This window comes from Syngnathoides biaculeatus, chromosome 20 (genome assembly GCF_019802595.1).
Source record: "Syngnathoides biaculeatus isolate LvHL_M chromosome 20, ASM1980259v1, whole genome shotgun sequence".
Classification (NCBI taxonomy): domain Eukaryota; kingdom Metazoa; phylum Chordata; class Actinopteri; order Syngnathiformes; family Syngnathidae; genus Syngnathoides; species Syngnathoides biaculeatus.
The window spans coordinates 10,477,757-10,489,950 of NC_084659.1; the positions used below are offsets into that span (position 1 = coordinate 10,477,757).

The 12,194-nt window shown below is 43.6% G+C and overlaps 1 protein-coding gene across 10 annotated transcripts in view; it reads left to right on the plus strand.

Moving 5' to 3' along the window:
• nav3 (neuron navigator 3) overlaps nt 1-12,194 on the plus strand; it is a 261,068-nt gene that overhangs the window by 145,952 nt on the left and 102,922 nt on the right. The window lies entirely within an intron of this gene.

A 12,194-nucleotide genomic window follows, 5' to 3' on the forward strand; every position in this document is an offset into this window, starting at 1 on the left:
GTTGAACTGCACTGTATTTGTTCACACAGTCGACGTGACAAAAGGATGAGGTAGTTCCAGTTTCTGTCCCTGGCTTACGTTCAGATTGCTCCTGTACTGTACCAAAAATCTAAATCCTGCACTGTTACATCCCGACTGCATGACTTCAGCCAAGTGGAACGCATCTCAATGCACATTTTCAACAATTATTCACTCCACAATGTTTGCACTGAGGCAGGTTTTGCGACAAGAAATTCCTGTTCTTGTCTGTTCACATTTGAAATGCCATCTTCTTACATTAGGGCAGCTGTTCCACTGGATCACAGTCATTTATTTAGCTGTAGATTAGAAACTCTCCTCTGCTTTATGCCTGATTGAAAAGGAAGAAAATTGCAAAATGTATTTTGATATACTTTGCAGTGGACCTTTATGACTTGAAAGCACCTTAAGGTGACCAACATTCTTGGCACAGTCTTCACATTCTAGAGCAACGCTGCTCAAGTTCCACTTCAGTCGGAGTCATTGACCCCCAAATTTTTTAAAAACTCCCAAAAAACATGAAAGGTGAAATTAGAAGACTCCCCAGCGGTGTGTAGTTGTGTGTGCGTGTTCTTACAAATAATCCTCTCCACGTGCGGTTTTTGACTTCATTTGATTCCAATTTCACTCTCCTGGAAAGTCCCCAGGTTTAAGCAGAGTCAAATTTGTTTTGCGGTGAGGGGGGCAGTTCTCCTATTATCTCTTTTGGGGGTAAGACTCACTGATACAACCTGCAAAAACAAAAATGTATGCGCGCTGAGGTTTCAATATCCCACATGGCAAAAAAAAAAAAAAAAAAATCAGTTTGTGAGACAGCCCTCAATGGGATCGTCATGGGTTCTTTTGGTGAAAGTGACTCAGAGTGTTTGGGTTATTGCATCTCATTTGCAGGAGAAATTCATCCTCAAACCATGAGGAGCAAACTGGGCTTTAGAAATAATTAGGGGGTTGCCCTAAGACAGGAACAAAAAAAAAAAAAGTTGTATTTTCCCCAAGCGCAGTCATTTATTTTATCCTGACCAATGATGCCACCGCTATTTCTGTGAAGTTGTCAGACAGATGATGGATAGAATGGAAAAGTCAAAGAAAGAAGCAGATGTACAAGGAAAATTGTACACGTGAAGAAAAGTTGACACTACTACTGGAATGTAGCCGTCACTCGTCAGATAGTTATTAAAGGATTTGTGCTCCTGAGCTAGTTGTGAAATGGAATGAAGTTCCAGATCCGAGTCGCTACAGTTCATCGTTTGAGATCAGTTAGCTTCATATTGTGTTTTGTTAACGGGGACTTCCATTTAGCCAATTGCTATTACCGCTGTGCATCCTGAAACTTAGTTTGCATACAAAATTAGGCGACTAATCACAAATGTTCAATTGCATCAACCGCTCGGTGCCATTCGCAAAACAGCCACACTCGTCCTAGATTCTGATCAGACCAAAGTAGTCCAGACTTTACGACTTTTTTGGGTGGGTGTTTTGTTTCAAATCTGTCGTGATGAGAACTAATTTGCTCTTGAGTGTAGCTTCAGTGGGAAAAACAGATTTTCATTTGGAGAAATCTAAGCTGCCTGTTGATTTACTAGGTAGGGGCGGTTTGATTACGTCCAACCCCACCCACCATACTGAAATGCACTTACGATCGCGCTAGGCCTCGGCGCAGCGGCATATGGTTCGCTGTGTATTTATACGTTGGATCTGCAGCTGCTGTGAGGGGGCGCTCTGGGGGTCCCCGTTCTGGATCTGTGCATGAATTATAGGATTTGCTATCTCTTCCAAGAGGCTTGGCGCCCCGCGTAATATTGGGATGGTAAATCCGAAACACACCCCGGCATCTGCCCAGGTGTTAAGTTCTTATTCGCTGGGAAAGTCAGGCGAAAGGGGTCGGAAACAAACGCTAGATGATAAGATTTCAATACACAACCCAACAATAAAACCCGATGTCATTGAGACAAAGCACCTGAAACTCTCATTAAGTGCTCCCATCAAAAAAGCCAGACAGGACTTCTCTTCTTCCCTCTGCATCCCACCAGGGTTCTGGTCTGGAAGGGGGAAGGGGGCAGATGAGCAAAAGGAAGAAAAGGGGGATGAAAAGAGGATGGAAGAAGATATAACCGTAACAGGCAGACGAATGGGCAAGGAGATATGAGGATTAGAGGAGGAACGGGAGTCAAGAATGAGTGGGATGGGTCGAGCATTAACAGCCCGCAGTGGATGTGATGAGAAGTGGTCGTGAGGGAGGGACGGGCCAGTTCTGGCGCACAATCAAAGCGGAGGGATTTGCAGCTTTTTGCAACTGCCTGCGAAGCTACAAGAGATTTCACCAAAACTCTGCTCGTCATCTGGCTTCACGCAGCGTGACACCAGGCCCCGGAAGGACATCCTTGTAGTCCTAACAGTCGGAGTGCTTGTTTTTCTCTTCTCACATCTTTGGAAAACATTGATTTTCTGATGTGATTCTGCTAGAGCACTTTACATAAATTGTGGATTTATATATATATATATATATATATATATAATTTTTTTTTCTTTTTAAGCCCTATAAGTTCGCATAAAATCTTGCTTCTTTGCTTGGCTAATCGACTGAGGCACTTGCAAATGTAATCTCACTAATCAACTTTGGTTTCAGATTCAAGATGACACTAATGTACTTGGTTAGTACCAAATTGCTCAGTTTTAAAACGCTTTTGCCGTTTTTTTTTTTTTTAAGACACTCTTACAATTGTCATTCCCCCAAATTCTATGTGACTGACTAACGACCAGTGCAGAGTGTCATGAGATGTCTGTGAAAATACTGCCTCGAGTCAACTATGGCAGGTGACTTGCATGGACTGAATGAACATACTCCATCAGTCTTATTGATCTGATTGGCCTCTGCAAGCAACGAGGTGAGCTAGTCTTTAGTACGTCTACCTCACAGTGGAGAGGAACTAGGTCAGAATCTCAATTTAAGACTGGAATTTACACTTTTTCCCCTTGCTCGTATGGCTTATCTCTGGCTATTGTGGCTTTCGCACATATTTCATGGATAAATGCGAGGGTCAATGTAGTACAAATTAGAGACGGTGGCACTGAAGAAACAACAGGAAGCAGAACTGGAGGTAGCAGAAATGAAGATGTTGAGGTTCTCGCTCTGAGTGAGCAGTTTGGATAGGATTAGAAATGAGCTCATTAGAGGGACAGCCAAAGTTGGATGTTTTGGAGACAAGGTTAGAGAGAGCAGACTTCGATGGTTTGGACACGTCCAGAGGCAAGAGAGTGAGTATATTGGTAGAAGGGTGCTAAGGATGGAGCTGCCAGGCGAAAGAGCGAGAGGAAGACCAAAGAAAGGGTTGATGGACGTGGTGAGGGAGGACATGAGGACAGTGGGTGTTGGAGAGGAAGATGCACGAGATAGGCTTAGATGGAAAAAGATGACACGCTGTGGCGACCCCTAACGGGACGAGCCGAAAGGAAATGAAGAAGAAGATGCTTGGGTCAATGAAGACTAAATCAGTATGAAAGAGACTGTGAATGGTTGTTTGTTTATATGTTCCATTTGATTAGCTAGCGACAAGTCCAGGGTTTACTCTTGCAGCGAGACGCCTGCAACTCGAATTAGAACAATTGCTCGATAAAATGGACGGATGGATTATTGTCCAGCAACTGATTTGGACAAAAAGTGTATTCAGTCACATTCCAAGTCTGTCCCTTTTCCTGTCATTCCTGTCTTTTTTTTTTTGTGAATGGAAACATGTTGCTTCAGGACTCTTTCATCAGCATATTGTAATTGTTTTTTTTTTTTTTTTAATCCAAGTAACCAACACATCCACGAGGCCGCATTCCTTTCCAGTAAATTTGAACATTTCAAACAAGACCAACGACAGGCTCATCTTTCACAAGCCACTTGGCAATGTGCTTCTGGTGCGCCACTAATCGAATTACGCTCCCCATGCATGTCCAATGGCTCCTGACCTGCAGTGTGTAACTGACGGCGTGGTGTGGTGCTCGCCCCGGTATCATCAGAGGCAGCCGTTCACTTGTAACACATCGGTGGCTTTGCTTTGGCAAATCATAAACTTTAGATAATGATATTCTTTCTCCTCTGTAATATCTTTACCCGCTAAACCGCAGGCAATGTTAAGAGCTATGTTATTACCAAAGAACAGGAACGTTCCCTCTCCCGACAATCGGTTGCATATGTGCAGGCTGCTTAGTATTCTCGGCAGGTCGCTGCACTTGACTAGATACTTAACACCATCTTGCTATCAAACATCGCTGCTCTCTTCTCGGCCAGGAAGATGAGTGTTGATGAAGGGCACGTTTCTCTGCTCTGTGTCGTTCATATCTTGTCCTTATGCTCTGTGTATTAATTTTCTCCCTGTATGCACGCATATGGGGCAGGTTTTAGCACTTTCTCCAGCAGGCATAAGTTTTCAGTGTTCCCCTTTGAGCTTTTTGTCACAGTCGAATTTGAGTTTATGCTCGCAGCCGCTTTTGTCGGGCTGTTCAATTAATTGGTGTTTTTGCAAAGATCTCCGCTGAAATTTGTCAGGTGCCACAAGGCTTCGGCGTCACTACACGTCACTTAAAACTAATTTACACTGACAGCGCAGGCTAGAAGAAAAAAATATTTTACACTTTATTCAATTTCTACTCCTGACATTCTTCTCTACATCCATTTGAGATCCATATTTGCAAACGCTAAACTCACCTACAGCATCGTCGCTATCGTAGAAGAACTAACGTGTCTATCCACGGCACAAGCAGGCCCCATGTTAGATGACCAAGGTCTTCTCTTTTTCTGGGATGGAACTTGATTCCCCCTCTGAGGTCTTCTGTTTATTGAAGCAACACACCGCATAGTGACGTTAAAACGCCGTTTTGACATATATGAGTTTCTAAGTACGTGTCGGGGTGGAAATATTCCCGATGCAACTTTCAGTTGATGGGCTCTGAATTGTAAATGTCACGACGCAGCCTCCTCCCCCATCTTCTCGGACACTTTATTAGCATGAGAGATGGATGGATTTACATTGAGGTCAGTCACTCATCTACAGATGTCCCTCGCGAGCTCCTAATTGCTGATTTTGGAGCATTATTATTGGCTGAGAACACGTTGGCGGTCAACATATTCCAAGCACACTTCCAAAGTTCCCATACTTGAAGGCCCAATTTAGCAGAATAGTAAAAAGTCATTGGAAGGTACTTTGCGGAGTGGTGACTTTTTTTCCCCTTACCGCTAAAGTTCAGTATCCTCAACTTCTCCACAGTACGGCCTTTCATCAAAATTTTTGGACTCGCCCAGTCTATACACATCCACTTCCAGCCTTTTTTTTTTTTTTTTTTTATTGGTCCTGTCCCGTTTAACTCAAGGTCCAGACATAGGGCAAACACAGTGGAAAAAAAGAAAACACACACACACACACACAGGCTGTCAAGTCCCAGACGTCTCTCTTTGTCACTCTCGCTCCTGCGAGGGAACAAAAAGTTTCCTTCCGCTGCTTTCCTTGACCCGTCCACCTTCACGGGCTCCTTCGGGGAGGTCACTTCCAAACTCTTTCACTGACCTTCGCAGGCATTAGCCCTGGCTTCGACTCCCGCAGTGGCCCGGACCTCGGTCCGTTAGGAACGGTTCATTAATAATGCTGTCAGCCCGTGGGTTCTCAGAACCTGATATGACTTATTGCTCACGCTGTGCTCCCGGGTGTAAAAGCTACACTTGTGTAATTAGGCACGCTAATGGAGCCTATGAACAGGGCAAACGCAGACGGAAAGGCGCTGTTAACAATACGATTAAATGAGACATATTATGCATTTTTCACCATTTAAAATACTTTCCCAGGTGTTTGATGAGAAGTCAGAGATATGCTTTTGTAAAAACGCTCAAATACTACTACTACGACTACTGGGAAGTTCCGATCACTTGACCACGACTACCAACGACGAAGTCAGAGATTTACGATTCAGCTCCACGGGAAGCGTACGCACAACGGTGGGTTGCATCTCACCAGCGAGCGCGTGCGTAAGAGTCAGCTGGATCTCACCATTAAGTGTGAACAATCCGGTTGCCGTTTTTTATACTGTGTCCTCATCCCTCTCCCTTGGTGGGTTTGCTTTCGTCATCTTGCTTGCAAGTGTATAGAGCTCGTACACCTATGTCATAAAATCACGTGACTTTTGTTTACGTCGCCATATTGCCGGTCAAGCTAAGCATTGTTCAATGCTGAGTAGGTTGGAAATGACACGTCTTGTAGCACGACGCCCAGAGTCTTGTCCGATACCGTCAGACATTTAGAAGGTGAAAATAAACGACGGTACGTGGAAAAATTAGATAAACTCGGCATAGAGGACCTGTGATTAATGCAAAAGTCAATGTTTTCGCCGATAAGAAATTGGACTGTCAATATGCTTCCGCTTGTCTTGGAGAAACGGATCTACACATTGATCTGGTGAGTAAATTATCGAGATTTACACAGAAAAGTTTGAAAGCGTATAAAAGTCTGGACGCTTACAAATACTTCGTTACTGGATCTTTTAAATCCCACATAGTGACGGTTTTGACGGCTTGTGAACGCGGAAGTGTGTTCGGCGACATGACATCGATATTTTCAGCTAGTATTCAGTACAAATGGCAATATTTAAATAAATGACCCCTGGTTTTACACAAACTCGCATTCATTAGCTGGGATTTAAAAAAAAAAAAAAAAAAAAAAAAAAAAGGTCGCCTCCATGTAACATACACGGAAGCGATTGTGGTCACACTCAAACTCCATAAACCTTTGCGACAGTTTTTTTTTCTGAACACGCATTGTTCTCAAAAGAGCCAATGTGGCATTATAAATACTTTTTGGTAATTTGAGATTGAGAAGAATAATTCCTACCTGAAATGAAGCGATCGCAACACAGGCGTGTGTGTATTTTGGCTGGGTAGCATCCATCATGTTTAATTGCTGAAATCCATCGATATTTTCTGGTCTTTTCAGATGGCAATCCATCGAATGATCTCTTTGAATATCTTTCTCATCTGCTGTAACAACCAACAGCACAACAGGTCTCGGCTATTGCAAATGTTCTCCTCCGGTTCAATGTCGAGCAGCTCTGTTTGGTGGTGCCGTGAAAATGGTGACGTCACGTACACGAGCTTTATACCAACAATGAGGATAAGTAATACGCAACAGAGGGCTGGATATCGCCTTTCCAACACACAAAATTTAGCCCTTGGAGCTGGAGTTGATAACAAGACACTGTGATAAAACAACAATATTGCGTCCAACAGCCTCACACTTTTACTTTAATTTCACACTTGATGGGTCGGCAGGCCCTCCAAAGACGCAATAATTTGTGCACAAGCAATTAAAAAGTCCGTTTTCCATAAAATGTACTCTTTAAGAGAACAAGGACAGGGCTTAAGTCCTTCTTTCAAGCGTCTCGAGTTCTCAAAACACAAGACTGTCGGGCACAACGAGGGGAAATAATGATGCACCCTCCGAAGAGCTCAGCAGGGCCCCCCCCCCCCCCCCCCCCCACCGCACATCAACTTCCCCTTTTTGCACTTGTTTTTCAGTCATTAAAGCTCGACTGGACCTCGCGTGGACCGCCGCTCCCGAGTGTCCTGAAGCTGTAACGGCTTATGGAAGATATGTGGAGAGTAGAAGTCAAAAAGATAAAGAGGCAAAATTCATAACGCGCTGGAAAAGCCGGGCTATTTGTCAGTACGTAAAATATAACTGACCCTTGTTTTTGCTTTTTCTCTGACTGGAAATCCTGATTAAAAAAAAAAAAAAAAAAAAAAAAATGTCTGTTTCCCTTTGGTCCTCTTTGAGTCACAGAAATGTTTTTAAAAGCTTGATTGATTGCACACTGCACATCAAAGAGGCACATTAGTGCTATTCCACCATATATCAATGCGTTGATCACAGGGCTATGACAACACAATGGAAGATGGATATCACAACGTGGCTTTTTTTGTGATTTTTTTTTTTCATTATTATTATTTTTCATTGCCATCCAATGCTTCGACTTTCCTTGCTGCTCTCCGGTTACCTCTTGCCTCATTTTTTTTTTTTTTTTGCCCTTGAAATCACACACGCACGTGTGCACACACACATACACACACTCCATTTTCCATTGGATTTGTTTTCATAGCTGCTGCATTGGGAGCGAAGGTGCTCACGTGGAGCGAGACCCCCCCCATCACCCCCCTATCCCCACTATGACTGCTTGTGTCACCAGCTCGGGCGACCTGGAAGTGACAGCGTTAGTGTACTTCCCGTTTCCGACCCGCGCACATCTGTCAAGGCGAGGAGACCCTTTCCCACTCGGCCGAGGAAGCCCCTCTAGTCATGTCTTATAGAAAAGGCAACCAGAGGAAATCCTGACCTAGAGCCGGGACGAGGTGCGCTTCAACTTCTGCTTTTGACAGCTGGATCTTCGGGCCAAGGTTTCCGAAAGTCCACAATAACAATCTTAATGGGGAATTGGTTTTAGGAGCACATGTGGAGGTAAAGATCCATCAAAGGCAACACTGACACGCGCGGCAAATATGTGTGACTCACAGTCTGCTGGCGAGCGAAAGTGGGGGAAGACATCCAAGCGGGCCTGCGAGGGAAAACCGCATTCCCTGGACTCTCTGTGACTCAGCAGTAGTCACACGTGATTCAGCGTCGAGTCAGATGTTTAGCACATCCGCACGGACCCCTTTACAGTAAATATGAAGGTTTGGAAGGTGGCGGGCGGCCTGCTCAAACTGCTCTGTTATTTAACCTGTTTCTGGGAGTCATTAATGGTTGCATAAGGTGGACTCTTACTGGAAGTTAAGTCTGGGGCATCGTGTGTTTGGGGGGTTCCAGAGGACGCCAGGTATTGTTTTTCACCTTGCTGGTCTGCGTGGGTGTCTGTCATCCATGTGCTGGACGCAACTTGTGTAACAGGTCCTTTATAAAGGACTATGCCAGGGAATAAAAGAAGAATGGAGGAGGGCAGCCCCAACATATTTACCTTTTGCCATTTATCGCTATTGCTAATTTGTTGGTCTTGAGTTTCGAGCCAAAATTTGAGATATGAGCGCTAGATGGTGGCGGAGAACTTCAAAATGAGCAGATATTGTTAACGATTCTTCAAAAAAAGAGGCTAAGTACTTGCTTCAAGCTGCGCTAGCCTGGCGTTCCCGGCCCAGTTTCTCATTTTGCAAAACGCCAGGGGTCGGGAACCTTTTAAGGGGAGGGAGCCATAGACGGCAAATATTTTAAAATGTAATTCCAAAAGAGCCACACAATATTTTTAAAACTAAACACAAGCGTATTCGTGCATTCCATGTAAGACCAAAACTTTAAGAGTACAATAACTTTCTAAATTCATTGAAGTAACATTATGCTGTTGCCAACCAATGATGACAAAAGTACTTCTTACCATGAATGCGACTTCTTTGCTGATGGCTTTGTCGGCTGTTTTTCATCCGTCATTAAATGACAGTTCATGTAGCCTTTGAGACTTCCTTCCGTTATTTATGAACGTAAGTTGGTCTTAATGTTTTTTTAAATGTGACGACTTTTCATATGCATAGGTAGAACCAAACATTGTCAGTATAGCAATACTCACACGGGAAGTGCGTTCCGAGTTTTCACAATCAGCTGGTCTGCAGGTTTAATTTTTTTTTTCCATTTCTCCCCACTTATGTGCGCTCGCCAACATTCCTTGCCGACAGAGGCGTGTCTTTATGTAAAAAAAATTTCCAGGTGTGGGTGGCGCATAAGCACGCTGTCATTATAAACCACATTGATAGGCTGCACATTGATAAGCACTGTAACATTTGTAATTATGAGTGTACCCCTTTAAGAGCGGAGGGGGGGCGGTGCAAGGTAAATTAGGAAAAAAAGATCAGGCTGGTGTCTGTTTGTTTATTTATTTATTTATTTATTTTTGGGCACATTGTCACGCGATCAACCAAAACATCCTCGCGATTATACATTGAGGAATCCTGCTGTTTACAGTATGTCGTTATGAGGGCTCTGCGAGCCATACGCAATCATCAAAAGAGCCATAGTTTTCCTGACCCATGCTTTACGCTTCAGACAGCCTGACAAAACTAGCATCAATGTCACAAGGGTCACAACCATTCAGTAAGCTGCTGTTGTTTTTTGTAGCTGAAAAAAAAGATTAGATGCCTGCGAGTATTGTTATACTGTATTGTCTGTCTGCATGTATTGCTGCACTGTTTGTGTTGTGTTGCCAATTGCTTAAAGTGAACGTGTACTCACCAGAAAGAGCAGCAGAAATAATCCACCAAAAAGCAATTATTCACATTCTATTTGTTATTTTTGTAAGTATATTGCCGTAGGGTGCTGATTATTTTATTATTATTATTATTATTATTAAGAAATGCTTCATGCATGGATTTACCATACCATCAGGGACTTCCGACCACATCTTGTCGAATCGATGCTTCCCAATTAAATCCGTCAGAAGTTCTGTTTGCGCAACAGATTGAAGCCCTGCAGACCACGAAAGGTCTGCTGACACGCTCAAACAGGACAACGGTACTATTAGTCCCCCCGGCACCCTCTCCCCCTGAGGGTCATGACCCTAATTTCCCCCTGATTTGCTCACACTCAGCAACATACACACCGCTCGTCCAATGAATTCATGGCTGTGTTGCAGTTTGCAACGATGATAATGACATCACTGTAACCATAAAATTGTTTTTTTTTTTTTGCTAAACAAAAGTGAGAAAGAGTGGCACCAGGCTGATATATGCTGACGCCTTCCAGAATTTAAAGGAGCCTGAAATACGGCTCATGGAGACAAATGAATAAAATCCATGTGATTTAATAGGTAGTTCAACGGTCCTTGAATGAACCACACCGGCTTATAAAATATTGTGCATGATTTCAAGTCTGTGATTCCCCGGCAAGATCGGTGCAGCAGAGCCCCCTGCTGGTACCTCAGCATAGTACACGCACCACTGCAGTCATCCTTGGTGCAAGATATGAATTGGAGCCCCTTAACGGTGTTTATTTGCTACAATTAATGTAATTTCCATTAAGCCCCAATAATATTACAATACAGAAGTGGATTGTTATTTAATGTATTTTTATGTATCCATTTATCTAACTGGTAGAGCAAGTTGATTGCATCAAGAGTGATTTATTTACCTGGTGACGAGGAAGAACAATCGTCTTCATTGTCATGAACATGCAAGCGTGCACACACAATTTGAAAATAAACCACTTTAAATTGTAATGCAAGCGTGGCTGCAGTCTGGCAAAACTCTTGCACTTGAGTCCCTGGTTTGCTTCGTGGCACCAAATCAAAAGCTCATCCTCGCATCCTCCCGATTTGCATTTTCTTCGCCTCGATGATGTAACGCCGTGGTTTGGTTTTTGATGATAACATTTTAAGTGTGCGCGCGCATCTGTTCGCCGTGCATTTCTCGCCGCGGCGGGGCGCTGATGACACGGTAGCCCCCCCCCCCCCCCCGATTTATTTGTGTTTTTTCGGTGGTGGGGGCTGAAGAATGAGTGATTACAAAGACTTGCGAGACATCCGAGAATAGATAAAGCCCCGAGAAATTTGTGCGACACACATTTGGAGGATCTTGAGGCTAAGAAGCAAGAGAAAACACTATTCTCCTATGCAGCTCCTGTAAACTATACAGATGAACTAAATGATGTGACCAATGGGTGAACTGGGAATCTCCATTTGTCGGCGGGGTTGGGGGATAAATTCCACACACGCCCACACTCATTTGTTCGAAATAGTTTAAATAGTTGATGACCATTGAAGGCATGCAACTTTAAATTCCCATTAATGCCACCGCTGAAAAATCTGCAATGGGTTGTTTTCACGTGACGTCACCCGTTGTGCTGCCTTCAACGGCGGCCATTTTTTTTTTTTTTTTTTAATCCCTGAGATCCGCTACACATACATAGGAAAGGTGGACGACATTATGTTTCTAACTGCATTTATTGAAGACGCGACCGACAGCGCATCAAGCCCAGACTGACTACTGGGCTACCTGGTGCATTATTGTGCCCTTGATTTTTTTTTTTTTTTTTTTTTTTACTCTATGTGACAGAAATCACGAAGGTATGATCACTTACCTGTATGCTAACACGGAAAACGAAAGGCGGTGGAATATGCTTTTATATCAACGAGGAATGGTGCACGGACGTTACAGAGCTCAGCACACACTGCAGCAA